The sequence below is a fragment of the Coturnix japonica genome, chromosome 3 (assembly GCF_054131305.1).
Source record: "Coturnix japonica strain WE chromosome 3, WE-NBRP24, whole genome shotgun sequence".
NCBI lineage: Eukaryota > Metazoa > Chordata > Aves > Galliformes > Phasianidae > Coturnix > Coturnix japonica.
The window spans coordinates 69,868,154-69,891,266 of NC_140665.1; the positions used below are offsets into that span (position 1 = coordinate 69,868,154).

The following is a 23,113-nucleotide window of genomic DNA, read 5'->3' on the forward strand; positions in this document are numbered from 1 at the left end:
ATTAGCCATTTAATCACACTGGGCTATAGCCTAACACTCACTGCCCTATATATCTATATCTATCTATATATATTTATAGATATCATACTGAGAGATTGCTTAAAACCACGCTACATTGCTTGTCATCATTTTTCAGTGTGGGACTTTGTGAGTTTTTGAAGACAGTAATGAAACCTGGGGATTGTATGTTTTTGAGCAAGTGGGTCACCAAAACGTCACAGATGTTCATAGCCCTATGAATTTAGGTCAATTTCTAAATCCCCAGTTCAGTGTTATCTCTAGAAATTACCCTCTGTGGTGAGTGGAAGAAAAACATTATTTTATTTATCTGAAGACTGAATTGGGATAAGCAAAGTGCTCAAAAAAATAATTCACTGTAGCATCAAGACTTTTCAGCAAAGAAAAGTAGTTTTTCTTTGAGGGTGAGGATGTAATAGTTTTTAGTATAATAATTTATTAATTATTATTTGTCTCCAACATAAAAAAATAATCAAGTTTTATACAAGCAAATAGAGAATATGTGAGATATCATATAGGTCTGGTTTTATACTCTGCTTATACTCTATCTGTTAGGAAACCAAAAGTGATGTGTATACAGTCTTCTGAAGGTATGTGTCAGGTCACTCACAGAGTACCCAGAGGCAATCCAGATCTAACCTTAAACTACATGGGTGGGAGAGGGGCTTGTAAGAGATGGGTCAGAGCTAAACTAGCAGTTGCAGCACGGACATGAAAATCAGACAAGAAGCACTATTCAGCAGAAGAAACATTGTTTGCAAAGGCCATATATATATATTCTTAGAAACCTGTATTCATCTATGATCTCAGATTCTTAGTACTGGCTCTTGAGCAGATTTGGCTGAAGGCAATCAGCACTCTTTCATACATTTCCTCCACCAGTTAGCATGGGCCAAAGTAGTTTTCATAAAGTACTAATTATTCCTGAAACTCCACACTGAGATTTTGAGGAACAAATACACTATTAATTTTTACTGAGTTTGATATTTCTCCAAGATCTGGTTTAATACGATAATTAGGCTACTATCTTCATTAAACTAAATAAATGAATGAAGAAGAAAGATGAAATGAGGAACTGATGAAATTTATGGCTATGCCTCTCTTTGATTTCTTGCAGCCATGTTTTCTATTCTAATAATAAAATTCAACAGACAACCTTTTTCCATCACATAGTGGTGTCAGCAAGTTGAAGGAAACAATGAAAAATGCAAAAGTATTTCATATAAATATTGGAGTTAGCATGGTATTGTTGAATTTGTTTAAAATTACCAGTTCATATCTCCAGTGAATAGGAAGACTTCTGGTGTTACAGAGACCGATGGTATAGACTGTGCTCTGTACTCACAGGGAATTATCGGACCTTTCCAAATAAACTATTTCAACAGTACGTAAGTAAAATAGTTGGCACTGATTCAGATAATATTCTGTAACTTACAGACTGACACCTAAAAAAGCTACCAGACTTCTCAGTTATTTCACAGCACTAAAAAGGGAGATTGACACACATGGAACAAAGTAATCCACTTGGTAACAATAACAACTGACTAATTTATCTCAGTAGGCTCTAGTACGATCGTATTGGTTTTACCTTTGTTCATAAGTTATTAGTTGACTTGAAACAGAAACTGAAACTTTCAGTAGCTGCGTTAGTTCAGCCAGACGTCAGCTTTCCAGGACACCTGGAAGTAAATATGAATTGTGGATGTTATAGGTTCCTTACTGCTGTCCAGTAAGTACAACCTGTGCTTGCTTTGTTGATGTGAAACCTTTGCTTTGATAAATAATGCTATTGCTGATTTGCCCTGATTTGGTATACTTAGTAGGAGCTGATCTGATTGATGAATGGCTCACTTCACATGTCTGTTACTCAAGGATCTCCAGTGTTACCACTTCATTTCAGTCCTCAGGGACAACAATTGACCAGTAACCTTGAGTATTTCAACCCCATCCTTTCTCTACCTGCTGAAAGATTCTTACTGTAACATAGTTCCATTTCAAAGTTATAGTTTTTGTACTCCAGAAAGTACCAAGTTAAATCCTAACCAGCTGGATCTGTCCCAGTTGCTTATTCTGTGTTAATTAATGCCTAGCACCCCCGCTGAGGCAAAAGGCCTTGCCAGTGCCTCCTGCAGTGGTCTATGTCTTAAAGGCACACATTAATCGTTAATTAACTAATTATAATTTAAAAAATAAACTCCAAACAGCTAATTATGGTGACATTTAAATTGCTCCATTCAGTTAAATAGGATGACAGTTTATTTAATAATGATCACATTTCTTTTTCTGTTATTTTTCCCCTTTTAACAGCATTCTGTTTTGTTTTTCTTTTTAAATAAGTTACTGTCAGCAAATGCAAATAGCCTCTTTACGAAACAATATTGCAAGAGTTGATTTGACTCAGACTTCCATTGCTTCTTGAGGGAAGGGACGATCTGGAAGAACAATCTGTTCCTCTAAGGAGCCAACATTGAGTATTTTACTGTGTAAAATATTAATTATAGAAAATAATATCTTTTTGGTTAAATGAGGATTGTAGGATTCAGCTGACTTTACAGTTCTAAGGATATTTTTTCTTTTTAAGAATGATTGGACCCTGTGAAATGCAAGATGCAAACAACACCACAGGATTTTTCTGGATAGAAGCATCCTTCTGTATGATCCCCCCATGAAAAGCGGTCATGCATCTTCTGAATATGTTTTACCCTCCTTCTCTTCTATGGCTAGTTTTTGGAAACTGCAGAAGGCTCCAAGCAATTCTTTACAATTCCCTAAATAAAGACATCACTGCATTGGCAGAAACAGTACATGAACAGAAATGGGCAGCTGTTTCCAAGAGCAGGGGGAAAAAAAAAAGAAAAAAAGAAAAAAAAGAAAAAAAGAAAAAAAGAAAAAAAAAGAAAAAAAGAAAAGGGCACTTACCAGCTTAGTAAAAAGCTTGAAAGCTGTGAAATGTCATTATACTGTTATTATTGAGTGCATGTCAATATGATGCGTCCTTCCAGTTTAAAATGGTGCTTCAAACAGAAGATTCAGAAGATTTCTCACTTAAGATATATTAGCCTAAGTATATGAGCTGTTCTGTGAAGGGAGTCTTACCAGTCCATCATAGGTAATTAGAGGCAGAGAGTAAACTTCAAGGACAAAATTTGAGGAAAAAAAAAAAAAAAAAAAAAAAAAAAAAAAAAAAGAAGAAGAAGAAGAAAGAAACGTTAAAAAAAAAATCCTTTCATTTGAGAATATTACAAAAGATCTATTAATATCATCTTACAGAGAATACAGTAAGGATGATCATTATTAACCCCCTCCACCCCTGTTTTTTTCATTCCATTTTATAGATCAGATGCAAAATATAGACAATGCTTCAGCATTTAGTTTAAACTGAACTTTCTTTATACTATCTTATTATTTGTTACATATACATATTCAACTAATAACTTAAATATTTGCTGCTGAAATTGTCATCCCCACCTCCCAGTACTTAGTTTTTTCTTGGATCAGTTCTACTGCTAGTCAAATAATCCATTCCTCGTGTATAATGCTGTTTCCTAAGTAGCTGTGCCAAGTATTCAGTTTGTTTTGTGAAACACATACCTTTAACATTGTCTCATCTCTGCTTGTGTTCATTATTGTACTCTTTAATTACAGGATCAGACAATGTTTCTCAAATAGAACACTATGATTTTATTGTATTTATTCTTGGATTTTCATTCTTTATTATTGTTATTTATTTTTTTTTTTCCCCTCTGGAAAGACTCAAAGACACATACCTGCAAAATTAATTTTTTAATGTCATTGTTTGATTCACTTAAACTGTACAAAAAACAAACAAACATTCCTTAATTCAATAAAGCACATTCTTCCTCTCCTCTTTTCTTGGCTGCTTTCAAAACTGGCCAAATACCTTGCATAAACCGTCTTTGCACAGAAGACTGTTAACAAGCAATAAAAATAATGGCAGTATCAGTAATTATCATAGATAAAACAGGAAACATTTCAACATGAAACCTGAAGTTTTCAGAAAATCTATGAGAGATTACAATGAGATACTATAAAAAGCACTAAATTAGACAAAAATAGATTTGTACAGCTCCCACTTAGTATCTCTCTCATGTAGAGTAATTGCAAATTGTTTAAATATACTGTAGGAAAACTGAATGAAAATGTATTTACCTATTGAATAATATTTTTTTTATTCACATTTTCAAAATCATAATGCATGAAACTGTGCTTAAATATAAAGATTTTATAACATACTGTGCTCCAAAAACCACTTTCAACTAAGTATCTGATTTTATCAAGACAGGTTAGGGTTAAAGGACTAAATCTTGATATTGCTCTTTATTCATGATTCAGCAGTGGGTGAAAATCTTACTTTTCCTCCAATGGAATATAGCCAATTGAAGGTTCCTGTTTCTTTTGATCTCAGCCCAAAATGCATTAAAATCAATATTTGTGTTTCCATTGACCTTGAGTATTACTAGTACCAGCTATTCTGAAGGATAAGTGGAGTGGATTTCTGTGTGACATGAATACAGTTTTACAGAAAACCATTGGTAACTTTGCTTCCCAAATGCTTGTTCATAGTTTTCAGCTCATTACAAAGAGCAAGACGAGCACTTAAACTGCAGGAAAGGAATTAAAGGAAGAAACTGGATAACAGTAAAATTATAGTGTCTTTTGTTTATGTTTCTATTCTATTTTGAACTAATTTAAAATCAATAGGCAGCATACAGAGTGTAAAATATTTCTGCAGATAGGACAGTTTTCTGTAGAAAAATAAAATTCCTAAAAGCAGTATTGAAGGGTGTTAAACACCCTATCACTTCAAAGTTTGTAAAACAATTGTTTCGTAAAAATTGAAATCAGTGGAGATTTAATATAAAAACAAAATCATCAAAGAAATATATTTTTTGTTTTTATATATATTCATATATATAACTAGAAAGGATTATTTTTAAAAGTGTTGTAAAAATAGGTAGAGTCTTTAGTTTTTAAGTAAAACATAACAATAAGCAACAAATATTAATAATAATTAAAAAAGCAGAGATCAGAAAGAGTAACTATATAGTAATTAGAACTAAAAAAAACCAATCTTTCTTTTTGTTTTTTTTTTTTTAATTCAACTAAAATATTCAAACAACAGATTGACTGATTTGTATAAGCTGATTTGTACTTATCTTAATTTTCTTCTCTACTCTGCTACATTTCCATGTTGTGTTAATTTAAGTTAGAGATAACTTTCCTTAGTCTGTATGTTTTATACAAATCTTTGTTCAAGCTACTCATATACACAAAATTGAGCACATTTATTTGCAAATGCTTGCTTTATTTTCTTTCCTGTAAATTTTTCAGATGAAAGTTATTCTTCTTATATAGAAAACTGGTGGGTTTGTTTGTTTGCTTGCTTTGTTATTATTATTATTTTTATAGTTAATATTATTATAATTTAAACAACAACAACAACAACAAAAGAAACAAAAAGAAAGAAAAAGGGAAGAAAGCATTTTGAGTCAGGGTCTTGATTCATTTCAGTAGATTTCAGGTTCCATGACAAAGTTTTACTTTTCAGCTTAGACAATGGTTATACACTGAGAAAAATATTTTCTCCTGAATGTTATTTCTACAGATAATTAATAACTCTGTGTGTCCCGGACTCAGTTCTGAATTTTGCTTCTTAAGGACAAAATGAGAACTGGATGCATGAATTATTTTTCTCAATCCTTACCATCATAAGGGTGACAAGCATGAAGTAGGCCAGAACCACACTGAAAAGATGCAAATGATCATCTTCCTTGATAGTTCCTAATTAGTTTCTGGTAAACGTCTACTGCTATATCATCATCTGGACAGAGCACAGATGTGTAGTCTCTGTGATTCAACCTCATATGCAGAGAGTGTATGTCTTTTTTTCATATATGCTTGATAAAGACTAATGATGAAGACTAATCCTGAATATAGGCATTAGGAAATCACCATCATCTCCTTAAGTTGCATTATGAAAAAAATTTTTTGTAGACCAGAACGCTGTATCACTTGCAATGATAAAATATAAACAACCAAAATGCCATAAGCAAATTTCTGTCCTTGTTTTCACACATTAAATTCCCAGTTCCAATGGCAACAGTGTGTTTCTCAGTGCTTGAACATTTACCTGAAAGACCCAAAAATAAATAAATAGATCTATAAATCTTCTTCAAAAAAAAATATTAACTAGTGATTTATGTTTAATTATAATTAGAGCAGTCAAATAATTAAAAGGAATTGAAAGAAAAGGAACACAATTCAAATGAAATGAGAGGCAGTTTTACAGTGTCTGTACTTAGCACTGACTTGTCTGGTAACATTTACATCCTCGATGATCAACATTAGCCATGTCTGAAAAGAACAGGAGGCAGCTCAAAGATGTAAAGTTTCTAAAAGTTTTGCCAACTCTGGAAACTCAAGAAAAGAACAGAAACCATTGTTCCCTCAGAGGAAAGAGCAATTATAACAGCTAATTTGGAGAGGAACAGAAGGTGCTGTGAGATTGGGAGCTCAGTGTTGTGAATTTTGTGTATGTGGGAGGGGGCATGGTATTAGTTAGGAATATCGATGTAGTCTCACAGGAAAACTGTCTTCATTAATTCTGCTAATTTAACTTCTCAACTAATTTAACTTAAGCACAGTTACAATGAGGCCAAAGCTCTCAAATGGATAAATGCTCACTATAAGCTGATTGTTACAAATCTGTTACATACATACAGATATGTATTTATCTATATTTGCATATATAGGCATATATGTATATATGTGTGTGTGCATGTATATATAAATGTATATACAGATGTGCAAATGTGGATACATGATTCTAATAGGGAAGGTGCCAGTAGATGGCACTCAAGAATATGTGTAACTGATGGGTGTGTTGGCTGCCTTTTCATAAAGAAATCAGTAAGAAATCTTATCAGATTTTTGAAACAATGATGGTCTCCACCCTAGACAAAATGCAAAGTCTCTATGTGAAACTAATTAAATGATTCCCTAACCTCCAAAAAGGCTTTCTCTGCATTGTCTAGGGAGGCATACCAATGCTTGGGTAGGACAATATTTAAGGTATGGCTCCCACCAAATAGTTTAGTTAGTGGTTCCATTTATTTAGTTCTTTGGTTGGTCTCTGACCGCACCTGTCCTGCTATGATGTTTCACTACCAAGTTAAACTTCCTTATCACCCAGATAAAGCAGCCGCATTTCATCTGATGCAGCTGCATCCACATTGCCCGGTAGAAGCTTACTCAGCCTTGCCAACTGTTGCCTGACAAACTCAGGGTGAAAAATAGTTTACTTGAAACAAAACTGTGAGGAAACTGCTAATTGTATAAGCAGACAATCCCATCCTTGGGACTCCTTACTTTTTGGTTATGATTTCTTACTTTGCTTTTGTAATTGACATTATTTATACAACAGTAATAATGAAAACAGTCATAAGGATTACACTGTTTTCAGGACAAACTCATTGGTGAAGCCCTGGTAAAAACAGATTTGAGAGAAAGCAGTAACACCAGTAAAAAAAATTATTTCTTCTTCATTAACCTTTCTAGTCTAGGGAAAACAACTTAGTCTACATGCAGTATAAACATACTATACCACACCTAGACTTTAGTCTTGGCAACCCAATCAGAACATCTTCATGTCAGATTGAGACACAAGAAAATCTGAGAACAACACAGCCCCACAGCACTGCAGGCCTAAACAAGTGGGAGATAAGAAACTAAGAAACTCTCTTGATATAGACAGAGCTAGAATATGCAAAGAAAATAAATAAATGAATGAATAAATAAATAAATAAATAAACAAACAGTTTGAGATCTCCATGAAAAATTACAAGCAGACTGCAAAAGCACTAAAAAACCTTGAAAAGATACCATGTAAAATCATTCACAGGAAAAAATAGTTTAACGTTGCAAGTAAATAATTGTGAATGATTCTTGCTTGATTGTTTATTTTAAATTATACTATTTTTATTTCTTCTATTTTCAGGAAAGCAGTCTTTTGTTCTACAAGAACAAATGGTTTTTATTTCTTATTTTGCTACTGATATTCCCCTCCTGTGAGATTTATTTTTTTTTTCAGGTCTAAAAGCTCAATCTGACTACTCAGACTGGGACTGATATCAGTTCCTTTAGACAGGAAAAGGAAAAGGAAAAGAGAAGGAGAAGGAGAAGGAGAAGGAGAAGGTGAAGGAGAAGGAGAAGGAGAAGGAGAAGGAGAAGGAGAAGGAGAAGGAGAAGGAGAAGGAGAAGGAGAAGGAGAAGGAGAAGGAGAAGGAGAAGGAGAAGGAGAAGGAGAAGGAGAAGGAGAAGGAGAAAGGGAAGGAGAAGGAGAAGGAGAAGGAGAAGGAGAAGGAGAAGGAGAAGGAGAAGGAGAAGGAGAAGGAGAAGGAGAAGGAGAAGGAGAAGGAGAAAGGGAAGGAAAGAAAAGAAAAGAAAAGAAAAGAAAAGAAAAGAAAAGAAAAGAAAAGAAAAGAAAAGAAAAGAAAAGAAAAGAAAAGAAAAGAAAAGAAAAGAAAAGAAAAGAAAAGAAAAGAAAAGAAAAGAAAAGAAAAGAAAAGAAAAGAAAAGAAAAGAAAAGAAAGGAAAAGGAAAGGAAAGAAAAGAAAAAAGGAAAGGAAAGGAAAGGAAAGGAAAGGAAAGGAAAGGAAAGGAAAGGAAAGGAAAGGAAAGGAAAGGAAAGGAAAGGAAAGGAAAGGAAAGGAAAGGAAAGGAAAGGAAAGGAAAGGAAAGGAAAGGAAAGGAAAGGAAAGGAAAGGAAAGGAAAGGAAAGGAAAGGAAAGGAAAGGAAAGGAAAGGAAAGGAAAGGAAAGGAAAAAAAGAAAGGAAAGAAAAAAAAGAAAAGAAAAGGAGATGCTCACTTCTTGTGAATTAAGATGTCTCTTTTTAATGACTTAAATAATTCTGAGGTATGCTACACTCTGAAGCAACCATGATTCCTGATCTAATTTTCTCACATTATTTTTTGTCTTTTCTCAGCTATAATAAAAACACCAACAGAATAAACTGAGATGAAAGTAGAGGTTAACCTATTGTGAGTCTCTCTAATGACTACTTATTGCATCATTTTGCATAATGGCTTAATTAACTAGTTATACCGTATATATGCTATCCATAGCGAGCACTTATTTAAACTTTAATCTGTATTCACACAAGCAACTCTGAACATAGCTTAAGATATAAATGAATTTTGTTGGGCTTTTTGTGCGTTTGTGTGTTGTTTGTTTGTTTGTTTGTTTCCTGATGCTTTTTCCTCCAATTCTCTTAGCAATCAGCTAACCGTAATTATATTTAGCCTACAAAAGGCTGCTGTATGCTGTTGTAATACACCACCTGAGAGAAATCTCCTTGAACTTTGGTAGAGTTTAATAAAAAACTAGTAAGTGAAGGATAAGTCCCGGAAAGAACTAATGCCACAAAGTCTCTTCAGTTACAGGGGAGTTCTCCCTTTGTGGCACAGTCATGTGCTACTCCTAAAAGCTATAACTGGTTCAATAGACTTCTGTTTTTCACTACATTTCTTGTTCAGCCACACTTCTTTAAGAAAAGCTACTTTAGATTTGTACTGTAGACCAGTACTAATACTCTTGAACAAAAAATAAAGCAAATTAGCTCGTGCAAATGCAGTTATATTACTTCCAATTTTAGTTGTTTTACTCAAAATAACTAAATAAAAAAATAAATAAATCTACCCTGCTTTGTATCCGGTGTGTTTTATCACTAAGGTAGATCAGGTTTGAGGGAGGAAATTCACAAGGAACATTTTTTTTTTCCCCCTACGGTGTAGCCACATTACTGACAATCAACCTGTGAAAAGAGTGTTACATTCTTATTAAAGGCAAAGCTGCAAACCAAAGTAGGTCAAAAGAAAGAGGCACCTAACACTGAGTACAGTGATCATAGCTAAGAAAAAGAAACATGCCTCTGTAGTACTATTGCTAATGACATGCTGAACTTAGCCGAAAAGGCTCCTTTGAGGGAAGAACTAGGAGGAGGGGCAGTGAAATACAGTGGCGCATGCTTGCCTGAGTTTCCTCCTACTCAGCCCTGCTATCCCTCCATCAATCACAGCTGATGACTGCATTACATTCTAATTCCTAAGACACATCTCCTGTCATCTGAAAAGATCAAAGGGAAGCTTGCTCAGGGACAAGGGAACATGTTAATCGCAAGCCCACCCCTTTGTTTGTAAATCCTTTGCAAGATTCCAATTGCAGTGAAATAATTAAACTGGTTCTCACACAATGACATTGGTTCTACTTATGTTTCTGTCCTCTTTCTTTCTTACTCTCTCTTTTTTAATCCCTTAAAAGATATATACATTGTAGTATCTCAGGCAAATAACATTTCAAGGATATGAATATGATCTTGAAACATTATGATTACAGAGCACTGGGAATCTACATGTATTTTTTCTCACACAAGCACTGCATTAACATTTCACTTACTTTACCTCCCAGTAGAATTGTGAAGGCATCATTTATAAGAATTGTATAGGTAGTATAGGAAGAAGAGAGGATTGACTGATTCACAGGGGAAAATCATATTTCTTTCAGGCATATTCCTAAATTGCTTGACACACATTTGCTTATATGTGAAGGCCATACTTGAAAGGAAGCTGACAGCTGAGCTTGAATAAAATATATTTCAAGGTAGAACTGGCAGAGTTCTAAGAAGTGGTGAAAACTGAGATTCAGACTACACAGATATTGTATATGCAAGCAAAATATTTCAACAAATTAGCTTCCAAATTTTTTTTACCCAACACTATCTCATTAAACACATTTATTTCAATTTCAGACTGAAATAATGAGTATTAATTTATGCCTGTTCTTCCAAGCATGTTCCCAGTTGACTTACATCTATCTTAAAGACTTTGTTCAAATACATAAGGTATGGAGAGTGAATTTAAACTCATACATCTAAGCTGGTGTATACACCTGCTGTAGATTCTTCAGTACCAGCAAAAATATTCTTTAATTTACTTCAAGAAAGGGAATTTATTGTGTGGAGACAAAGGCTAATTTTAGCAATGGTTCCATTAGGATCCTTTTGCTCATCTACTGTATTGGTGTTTCCATAATGGTAGAGTGTTCTTAATACAGATGCTTCTTAACACTCTGAACCCAGAATAAGAGCAACATCTCACCTGTATAAATTCAGTTAAAAAATGAACAAATAAATAAACTCAGTTTAAATGAATACATTTAAAAAAAAAAAATTTAAAACGTCTATGCCATACTGAAAAAAAAAAACAAAAAAAAAAACAACCCCACAACAAAAACAACAACAAACAGACAGGAGTTTGTTTATCCTAAAATATATTATTTTATGAAGAAAATAATAGATATTTAGAGATATTATGTTTTGTTGTTATTGTTGTTGTTGTTTTTGTTTGTTTGTTTTTTTAACAGATATTTACTTTAAAATTGGAATCTCAGGAAGAAATGAATTTACTTAATGATTTAACTAGACAACAAAATGGAACTTGTAAAACCACATGCTTATGGTTTTTTTCCGAGCAAAGAAAGGAGAAAAGAATGGTCTTGAAGAGAACATATATTAGTTGGGCCTTCAAAGTTATTTAAAAAGGAAGAAAAACAAAAAACAAAAACAAAAACAACAAAACTTTGAATAATATTTTACAGTAACATCACCTCAACTTGTTACTGGTATTCCATTTGGGTAAGAGGAAAATTAGCACTGCCTTCATATTTAGATTCTTATGTTAAAACAGTGTTTCATTCTATACCAAGAATTTTTAGAGTCAATTTTTGTAAGAATTTTTAAGTCGGTGCTAGAGATCTTTAAAGTTCCCTTGTCAAGGTGAATTTTCCTGGTAGTTTGACAAGAAACATCTTCATGTTAAAATCTTATAGCATACATATATATATATATATATATATATTCAAATAATTTCTGCCTGATTTTAATGAAATGGTGTGTCCATTCCTGTCTGCCAAAATTAAAAATAAAATTAAAAAAATAATAATAAATTGTTTTCTCCTTTTTCTTCTTTAAATTAAATTATTATAGACTGTTAATAAACTTTTGCCTCTTTAATTTGAGTGCAAAAAGTCCTGTTCAGTGGAAATTCCTCATATCCACATAGCTGGTTGCACCGGGAGGCTACTGAAAGAAGGAAAGTACTCAGTATTCATAGTGATTAGGACAGGTATCAGCAGTTTCAACTGCAGCAAGAGAGTTTCAGGCTAGGAGGAGAGACAAACTTTGTAAGGTAACATTAACCAATCTCTGAACTACATTAGAGGTTGTGTGCAGCACTACAGATCTTTCAGAACATTGTAAAAATGTATACATTGTACAAGAAATATTGGTTATGATTTGTCTAGGGGATATATTATGTGGTAATCTGAGAACTATTTTAGTTCTGCTGTTCTCTGATTTTATTATTAATAACTTCCTTTAATCTGAGCTTTTAGCGGGCAGACTTTTGGCATCTCCCTTTAGAGCCTTTCTCTTTATTTGTGCTATATACTATCTATAATGTAGATAATTAAACCTTTGTGGCACTTGTTTAGCTTTGTATAAGTTCTTTTAATTGTTCCACAATTTTATGTAATTTTTCTTTTAAAATATTCTGCTTTTGTCCTTTTTCTTCTTGAGACATTTGCCTAACTTTCTAATTAAAATAAAGAAGATTTTCTACATTAATAAAGTCAGAATATTTTAATTACATATTTCTACTACTACTACTAACACAGGAGAAAGCCTTTGGATGAGTTAACACACTAAGCATCTTTTGCCACAGTAGCTAGAGGAAGTAATAACACAGATATTTATATACATATGCATAATTGTGCTAATATTTCTACCACTACTGTTTTAAACTCAAAAAGGTTGATCACAGAATCCTAGAATCATATAATAGTTAGAGTTGGAAGAGACCTTTAAGATCCTCTAGTTTCAATAATTGATATATCTGATTCTTTATAAAAGGTGACATGCATACTTACATGATGAAAGAGATAACCGTGGAGCACCTTACAGTGGGCACAATAAATCTGGAGGCACAATAAAATTGAACGTGTAGTTTTTAAATGCAAGTCAAATTTCATTTTATTGAGTATAATACATAACTTTTAACCTTTTTCTAATAACATCTCACATTTTTGTCATCTCAATACAGAATGGGTTCTTCATTAGCTTTTCTGCTTAGGTAGTGTTTTTCATAGGACTACTGTAATGCAAGACTCAGTTTATTTTCCATTTCTTCACAAAGAGGTGAAATAAGACATGTTTCATGAGTGAAACATGTAAATTCTTAATGTATCTGCTTTATTTTCCACAAAGTGAGTTTGTAATTGATAAAAGAGACTACAGAAACAATAATCTAGCAAATTAGAATGTTCACTTCTAACTGATTCAAAAACCATCACAACCTATTATTCAAAGTTCTGAAAATGAACTATCACAGAATCACAGAATGACCTGGGTTGGGAGGATCCTCAAGGATCATGAAGTTCCAACCCCCCTGCCTGGCAGGGTCAACAAACTTCCAGATTTACTAGATCAGGTTGCCCAGGGCTACCTAACTATCCCAGAAAGGCTACTGAAATACATATCCCATACATATTTTTTTGTATTTCAGTACCAGATTTTTAAAGATATTTGGGAGTCATTCAAGTTATCTAATGCATGACACTAGAGATGTACATCCAAGCTATATACTTTGTTCTGTCTTTCTTCCAGTCAGTCAGTCAGTCAGTCCTTGTAGGAATTAATTGATCTGTGAATAACATAGGATATTATTCTAATGAATAATATAGGATTACATGAACTTACAGTGAGTACCTATCTTGTTTCTGATGATAAAAAAAAAAGTCTTCACAATTAGCTCAAAGATTGTAAATATAAATCTATATAATGCTTGCATTTAGTAAATAAAACCTACACTATTTTTAGTACACTGTGATTTTAACAATATGGATTTGTATAGGGCCTAAGTAATCCGTCAGCAGATTACTTTAAAGTTGTAGGTGTGAGAAGTGCAAATTATTCTGTGCATTATGGAAAAAATAAAATGGAGCTTGGTATGACTATACATGTTTATCATTTGGATCTTATTGCTTAGAATCAGTACCATTTAATAAATTTGCCTTGCCAGTGAACCACATCATCTGCACAGCTGTATTTGAAATGCATATATGAACTTCATTAGTGAAGCATTGGTAGGAAGTAGATGCTTAATCTTCCACTAAATAGCTTTACACTGAACTTTGAATTACACGTCTAATTCAGAATTTGAGGTTCACAAACCTAAATGGACATTTCCTCCATAAAAACTAAGCCACATCTCAGATTGAGTAGTGGTATCTGAAATGAGATGAGAAAAAAAGAAGAATCCACTTACCAAACAATAAAATTGTATAGTTCTCAAATCATTAGGTAAATGGATGACATACAGTCCTAGACCTAAATCTAGTGATCAGACTTAAGAAACAGATGTATCAACTCTTTCTGTTCACAGTCACTAAAACCTCACCTGTTTATACACTAATTTTTAGATGAAATGAACTGTTCATCTTGAAGTACTATTGTTTTCCTATTAGCTATGCAGAGTACCTAAATAAACATTTTAGATTTTGTGCCATTTAAGGAGCTGTAGAAGGGATGAATGAATCCCTTTGTAGGTAATCATTTCATTCTCTAAATTGAACCTGGGTTCTACATGACTACATCATAAGCAGGGAATTATTTTCTGAGGATCTGACAGACAAACAGAAAATATCTAGAAAGCCTTTAACAGTTTTCTTAACTCCATGAACTCTCCTAAAAATGCCATGTAGTAGCTCTAAAAAGCTCCATTTCAAGGGATCATGACAATTAAGAAAAGGTAGTGTGATTGCTTAAGCTGTTTTGAAATGTTGGCTTGCTGCCTACACAAAACTAAACAAAGGCTTACTCAGCTTTTAGGTCAGGCTAGTGTAGGCCAAGCTTGAGCTCTGATTTACCCCATACAAGGAAATATAATGGACTGGAAGCAGCAGCTACTTAATATAGGAGTTAAAATTACCCGTGACTGAAGTGAGCACATCAATCAAAAGTTTTGGCATGTAATGAGCTAGAAAAACTGGTGTGGTAGGTTTGGGGGCAGGAAAAAGCTTCACCCTGTATTCAGCAGTTTCCAAATTACCATGACATCCCTTTGCATAAACCACCCGACTTCCAGCAGGTGGATTTTACAGGCATTGTGCTGCCAGCACAAAGATGGATCAAGTGGGATCATTTGAAACAGCTTCCTGTTTTGTGTTCTTCAAATCAGAATTCCATGAAGTCTAACAAATTTTTTAACATTTTTAAAAGCTATGAAATAATAAAGTGACCATAAAATCAAGGATGAAAAATGTGTCAGATTTATTACATTACATAAGCAAAAGTACTTGCTTTTTCTGCCCAGGGGAAAAAATAAATAAATTACAAATACAAAAAGATACATTCAAATGCATTAGAGAGAAATGCTCTAATCTTTCTGAGGTATCTTCCTAATGCATACATGTCATTCACAATTCATTGCAAGAACAAATAGCATTTCCACTCTTACCACCTGAATAGTTTTGGATTCATTATTCCTGTCTTGATCTTTTAGACAAGATGTTTACTCGTCTAAAATTATTAGCTAAAAAACCCCTCCTAAGTATATAATGATTGCAAAAGTGCATTTGTGAGGAGAACAGATGCACATTAAGTCACTATTCTATATATGCCTTCCAGGCACCTATATATATAGGGGATCAAATTTCCTTTTTTTTTTTTTTTTTTTTTTTTTTAAACAAGGCACTCTAAGATATAAAAGCTGATTCTTCTGTTTCTATCCCCTTTGTTTAAAAAATGCATAATTTAGTTGAATGTTGCTATCATTGTTAAGACACATTTTTGAATGAATGTTATGTTAGACACTGCTTGGTTCTGCAACACTGCTACCATACTCAACTGAATGTTCACTCTGAATCAGTGCAAAAGGCATAAAATAAATGCTCTCATAACTGCACCGCATTAGAAAAATAGTCCTACAATTTCTAGCTGCTTAGAGCAATGGTTTGATTTCAGGATATACTAGGCTGTAAAACAAAGCATTACAGAATAGAAACAGTTACTTGGAAGTGTTTTCCTTTTCTTCTTATTTATGTCCACTGCAGGATACTGGTCTAAAACAGGGCAGGAGCTAGAAGGCTTGAAGGAGAAAGATTATTTGAAAGAAGAGGAAAATTTCAGATCTACAAGAACAATAGGAAAAGACTCTGTAATTCAGTAGTGGTGTCCAAAAGCTGAAGAGAGGGCATTTAGTAAACAAGATGTTTTAAACTAGAGTCAGAATATAACTTCATAAATGCTTCAGTATCTAGAGCTGGACACAATTGTTATCTTGGGAAAAACAAAACAAAACAAAAAAAAACCAAAAAAACACATGAAATCTAGGCTCCTTTGCAATCAATAGATGTTTGCTATTGATTTCTGTGAAGGTAGAATTTTCCCCCAGCTTCTCATCAACATATTACTGGAAAAAATCCCTCTGTTGTTCCTTTGTAACCCAAGAATGCAAACTTCAGAGGAAGAGACAACTGCCTCCAATTTCAGCTGACTTGCCATGCTCTCATGTCATCTGTTCCTTCTCTTCCCACAAAAAAAAAAAAAAAAAACTAAAAAAAAAACAACCCACCTGCTTATAAACCATTTTCTCTTCATAAAAAAAACAAAACAAAACAAAACACTTATAAACGAGCTTTTAAGAAGTGTTACTCATCACCCATTTAATTTGTTATACTGTGCAAGAAAGAAGAAACTAAGGATAGTATTTTTGAAGTGCAGAATATTACAGGAATAGCAACATTAAAAAGCAGGTTTTCTGTTTGTCTTATTTGCTTACTTTCATAATTATCACTTCTGTTTGGTCAGAGAATTACAAAATATATATATTCATTTAAGAGCATGCATTTGTAGTCTGGCACTCAAATGACATGAACTGGCTCTATATCAAGAAAATTCTTCTAATGTCTTTTCTTTCCTGACTCACTAAATGTACAACACCTACCCAAGGCCCCGTCTATCTCTTTCCCTACCTTTAATGGAACAAAGTGCTCTGAATTAAAGCCAAAAACATTTTGAATTTAATCAGTGGTATTGACTGTTGATGTCTCCTTTTAAGACTTGATAGCAATTTGTTGGTCTGAATATTTCATGCAACTTAAAATGGAATCCAAATATTTCATTAATACAGATAAAAAACAATGATGAAGTTGTTATTTTAACTGCAGTAAAGACCCTACCTAAATAAATGATTTCTAGGGACTTCAGTGGCAGCTGTGTCAAATTCTGTGTAGTTTGCATTACATTTTGTCTTTTCCCTTTTTCAGAATATGAACAAATAAAATAAAAACATCAAAGAATATTTTAAAATTGTTTAATCATTACTCAAAGACTTAGATTCCTCAACATCTATATCCACTCTATTACTTTTAATATTGCTTTCATAGTTCAATTGTCTTTCTGAGATGAGGGTAGGGGAAGAAAGGAATAGAGACGCCATGCCCAGGCACAGGTAATGGATGAGCTCTTTGGAACAGGGTACAACAAGATGCCTACATTAAGCATTAAAGTCAAGGAAAAGAACAAAAGAAACTCAAATGACTAATGAAAATATAATTAAAGAAAGGTGAGAACTCCACAATTAAGATTTTAAAAGAAAATATCACAGAGAAGTTGGTTAAATCTGTACATGTTTTTCTTTTTTTCTGTAAATGAAAGCAAGATGGAATACTTATTTTTCCAACTAGCTAGGGATAATGCCTCTTTAAGCTAAGGGAATTAAACATCTGCTTTTATCCGTCTTTTTCTCCTGCAGTATATAATCACTGTCTGTCACTCTTTGATGTCATAATCATCCATTGAAGCTTCAGTGCTGAAGAGCAAATCTGCTTAACTGGAAAGGAAAAAAAAAAAAAAAAAAAAAAAAAAAGAAAAAAGCACCAAAACACTTGCTTTTTATTGCTTCAGTGGCAACAGTGTTGAATTGCAGGCTCACTAACATCAGTAATGTCGCTCTGGCCTCAGTGAAAGTCAAAACACACTTTTAAAACTATATCTTAACCAGTAAATGTAAATGTTTGCTACTAAGTAGGCATAAAGACTCCTTTCTTGTGAGTAGTGTATGTGAGCAGCGTGACCTCAGTATCAAATTGTACTTTACAGTATCATTTTGCCACCATTTTTCCATATAAGGATGACATTGAAACTTTGGTATAGATTTCATCTGTGAATGAAATGCTCTTTTATGTATTCAGGGTTTCAGAAAGGTTGGTTTACATTTGGAACAACAGGCCCAAAATGAAGACAGTATTCGGTTCACTTCTGGAATGATGTTGAAAATTGCCATCCATTTGATGTTGTATATTTTGGATTCCAGTGGGAAGTGTAAGCTCTAGTTTAAAATTTTCTTTTACTTATTTATATCAGTCTTCTTTTTTTTTTTTTTCCTGTTTTTTTACTTCTTTTTGATTTCTCTCCGGTTTTTATCTTACCAACAGTACCAACAATTCTCTACATCCCTTTATTAAGATTAATTAAAATAATCAATGAAGATAAAGGATTTCCTCATTTCCAGTAATTGTTTGCATTCTCCTGCTGATACAATTCTATTTGGTCAGCTATTACAAGGGAAAAAAAAAAAAAAAAAATCAAAGAGAAGGAGGGAAGAAGAGTGAAACAATCTGTGCTCAGTATCAGTAGACCACATTCATTGTTTTGTATCTTTTTTTCACTGTGGGGTTTGCATAAGACAATTCCAGTTTCCCTAAAAGAACCAGCTTCTCAATGTAAAAGTACAGCTGAATATTAACACCAAAACTTAGGAAGGTGCCTTTGTGCTGCAATTTTTTAATTCTTTTTCTTTCTTTTTCTTTTTCTTTTTCTTTTTCTTTTTCTTTTTCTTTTTCTTTTTCTTTTTCTTTTTCTTTTTCTTTTTCTTTTTCTTTTTCTTTTTCTTTTTTTTTCCCCTTAACAATAATATTATTATTACTATTAAAAACAACAGGAATAAGAAAAACAATGTGTTCCTAACATTATTCTAACACAGTGTTGTTGGCAAGAACTCCTGAACTTATACTTATTTCATAATAGTGAGTTTGCAGAGCAGCTGTATTGGCATGCCAAAAATACCTCCTTTCTCCATAGAATACACAGTGTTCTTATATTAAGAAGCTGGTCATTTCAGTATAATTATCCTTTTGTTAGATAATACTTAGTGTTCAAAATGCTTTCCCTATTACATTTGTATGGTGCTTTTCCTGCCTACAGGGCTTCCAAATGATATTTCTCTTTACAGTATAGAAGTAGAAATGGTGGCTCCTGAGTATTTATACTCAATACAGATAGTTGATATAAAGTTGGTTGCTTCACTCAACAGAGTAAGTTGAAAAGTTTGTTGCATTTTATTACCCTCATTACAGAGCAATTTTAACCTAGTTTAGGCTTTAACTACTTCAGTTATTGACAGAATAATCAAGGAACAATAAGCTTATTTGTGCAGAATCTCTGCATTAGATCAACTGCACTATAAAAGACAAGGGACAACGGACAGCCAATCAAAATCCCCAGAGCACTGGTTAAGGACTGCAGGTACCTGTACAGTTGTCAACTAAATCTGGTTCTGAAAACTTCATCTCAAACTTGCCAGTGTGAACCTAAAAAATTTCTCATTCTGTATCTTAGTTACAAAGCAATAAAGAGAATACAGATAAAATGAAGCTCTTGTAAACACAATAAAGTGATAATTTTAATAAAATGAAGAAAGAATTGGATCCATAAGGCAGCCTATTTTGGATTAATGAAAGACACACTCACTGGCTGTTCTCAGCACAACTGCCTGTCAGCTTGAATATGATGATCTAATTTTCTCTCCTATTATTCTGAATATACCAGTTTAATAACATTATGGACACTTTAATACATAACAGTCTACAAAAGAAGGAAGGAAATAAATTATAAGGGTTTCTTCAAAGATCCAGCAACTATTGTTTGAGTTCCTATGCATGTTCTTTCATTATTCCAGAATGAGTTCCTTTTCAAAGCAAGCAGAATGGTCTGACACAACAAAACAAATAGCTCTCCTCCCTGTCCCAATTAGACTCACAAGCCACGTGCAGGTCTGCAATGCTGCACTAAGCACGGTGTGTTTTATAAGTCAGTCAATTTGTGCTTCTCTACAACAGCAGAATCAACTTAACAGTGCATTCTACTTTTAAATGTAAAACTTTAAAACAATTTCCTTCCCCCTCTTCCCCACCCCCCGCAGCACTTGTGAGGAGCCAGTAGCATTAGCTGAACACAAGCCTTTTGCAAGTGAGTGTGTCTGAGTCAAGATCCATCACTGCAAAGAAAACATTGTCTTGATTCATGAAATGACTTCTGTCTTTAGGAGAAGTGAGGCCATGCTAGAGAAGGCTGCTACATAAAGGACTGTTTGGTGCCTACTGAGTTACAAACCTGCTTCAGTAGTAGCCATAGCATTGGAATTACACAGTGAAATGAACATATTAATTAATGCATTTTTAAGAGTATCAAAGAAGAGGGCTGTTGTTTGACTTTCTGTTTTGCAGTCTGACACCGTTCAGGCCACAGTTCAGTAAGGTGATTAGATCAATTGTAAACATGTAAATAGCTTTACTGACTTCAACAGAATTGTTGAAGTCTCAAAGCCATAATTTAAACAAGTGTTACAACATAGAGTAATATTTTCTGATAAACCCAGTGATATAATTAGAGAGAGAAAGACAAACTTTTAGACATAAAATCATTTTTCACTATTGAATTACCACTTAGTTTAGCAAAGAACTACTTCCTATAAGCCTTGCTTCCTTTTGTAATCTTCGGTCTTTGCAGTCTCTGCTCTCTTCCATTCCTAATTTTAGACATTATTTAAGAACCTGCTCTATCAGAACCTGAGTGAAAAATGAGATAATTTGCAGTAATTCAAATGACAACCAGAATATCACAATTCTAATGTCAGTTCTGATGTGGTAGTATTCTAAGTGCAATGCTTCATTACATGTAAGCGTTCACCATGTGATTCCTGGGCAACCTAGAGCAACAGAATGACTTGGACTACTGTTACTGCCAATAAACATACAGTATATAGAAAAAGAGTGATTTCTATATTCTGTTTTATTCATGATGCCAAAATCTTTACTGCTCAATACAACCCCTACATACCTGAAACACCTTGTATTGCCTTGCGTAGCTTTACGTGTGCACACGGAAAGAAATCTTTCAGATTATCAACCTTTCTTATTTCCAAAAATATTTTTGTCTGAATTCATCCAACCAGATCTGAAAAGATCCCAGGCAATTAGGAAAGAGACATAGAATGGTAACAAAGATTGTAGCAGGCATAAAAAGCTTTTCTCCATAAAAACTGTTGTCAACAAAGACACAGGACACAGCTGACTAATAATTCTGAGATTTCTTTCTTTTTTGTAGCACTATTTATTCACCGTTCTAGATTTTGAAGTTTTGCATGCATAAAGTAATGCAGTTTCAGTGCAGAGAGCAAATTAAATTAAGCAATCTGTGGCAGATGTTTCTCTAAACTCTTATTAACCTCCATACTGAAAATCATGGAATTTGAGCAGCTATTTTTTTGTTCATTTTGTTTTTAATAGACATTGCTACTTTTTTTTTTTTTTTTTTTTTTTTTTTTTACTGGTATAATTTCTAGTATTTACATTGAAAGGCAGCACTGCTTTCCATACAATTTTCTAAGAACTCTGAACATACCTCTTCTATGAAATTTGTACAGATATTGCTCAGACATAATTTTATAATAGATTCAACTCCAAAAGGTACAACTGTGTATCTCTCTGTACAAAGACGTTTTCTCAAGTGACTTATTCAACTGTGAGACTTAAAGATAAGCTTCTTCTCATAATTCATCGTATCTTGAAGATTTTTTAATACCTCTGCTATTTTATTTATTTATTTTTGCTGTACACATTCCATAATACTTGGATGCAGCATCAGCATCTTATATGAAAAGAGCTATTTTCTAAATTAATTTCAGGTACATTAAACTGATCTTTGATTTTTCTCACACCAAACTTCTTTCATTTATACACAGTCATTTATGATTTTAAATGATAGTACTGTCCCATGCTTACTGTACTGATAACAGAAACTTCCTTGCCTGTGAAATACCTTAGTAGTTAATCCATTCTGCAAGGAAAAGCTTCATGTGTTTGAATAATCATATTCTAAAAGTCAGTGAAAATTCAATTTCTCCATGTAAGAGAACTAGCAAATAAACATTTAAATAAATAAATATGACACTTAACTGTCAGTCCATCCAATTTGCTGAGTATCTCCTCACTGGCAGAAAGTATTTCATATCTTGCAGAGAACTGCAGCATTCACGTTTTATATTGCTTATTTTTTATATTGCTTATTTTTATTGTGGTGGCCATGCAAAGTTTAATCCCACCACCATATGTCCTTTATAATTAGCAAGAGTATTGCTATATCTATAACTGTTTAATTAACCAAAGAGGTACCCATTTATTCAATGACTTAGGGATTTATTTCACGGAGAATGATATCTACAATATGCAACAACTGACTTTTTTTCCTTGTTTAATTCACTGGTAGTAGTAGGACTGTTTTTTAAGATCCAACACAACATTATTCTGCAATATGTCTTATGTACAAATCTGTTAGAGACTATTGCCATAAGTTATATTATCAGGACTAAAACAAGACCAAGCCAATATAACTTACTTACACTCAATTTTCTTGATCCCTGATCTTTCTATTTATCTGAGAAGTTCCACCACTGATCTTGTTCCTGTTGTATGCTTATTAAGTGTAATTTTCATACCAATAGATTTCATATCACACTTCTTTGAAGAAAAATAACTTCTCAGTGTATGCTCATCTTGAACACCCATCTTAATTCTCACATGCATTAAAGGGAATGCACACAATCTTGGCAAACGTCTCACATAAAACCAATACATACAGATGCTGCCTAGAACACAGGAGTTGGAACTAGGTGATTTTC

The 23,113-nt window shown here is 33.3% G+C and overlaps 1 long non-coding RNA gene across 1 annotated transcript; it reads left to right on the forward strand.

Annotated features, from left to right (window-relative positions):
- Positions 1-1,639: 1,639 nt before the first annotated feature.
- LOC146761463 (uncharacterized) lies at positions 1,640-2,973 on the forward strand. The gene is made up of 2 exons (XR_014944999.1): positions 1,640-1,747; positions 2,600-2,973. It is a non-coding gene; the product is annotated as an uncharacterized LOC146761463 (long non-coding RNA).
- The last annotated feature ends 20,140 nt before the right edge of the window (positions 2,974-23,113 follow it).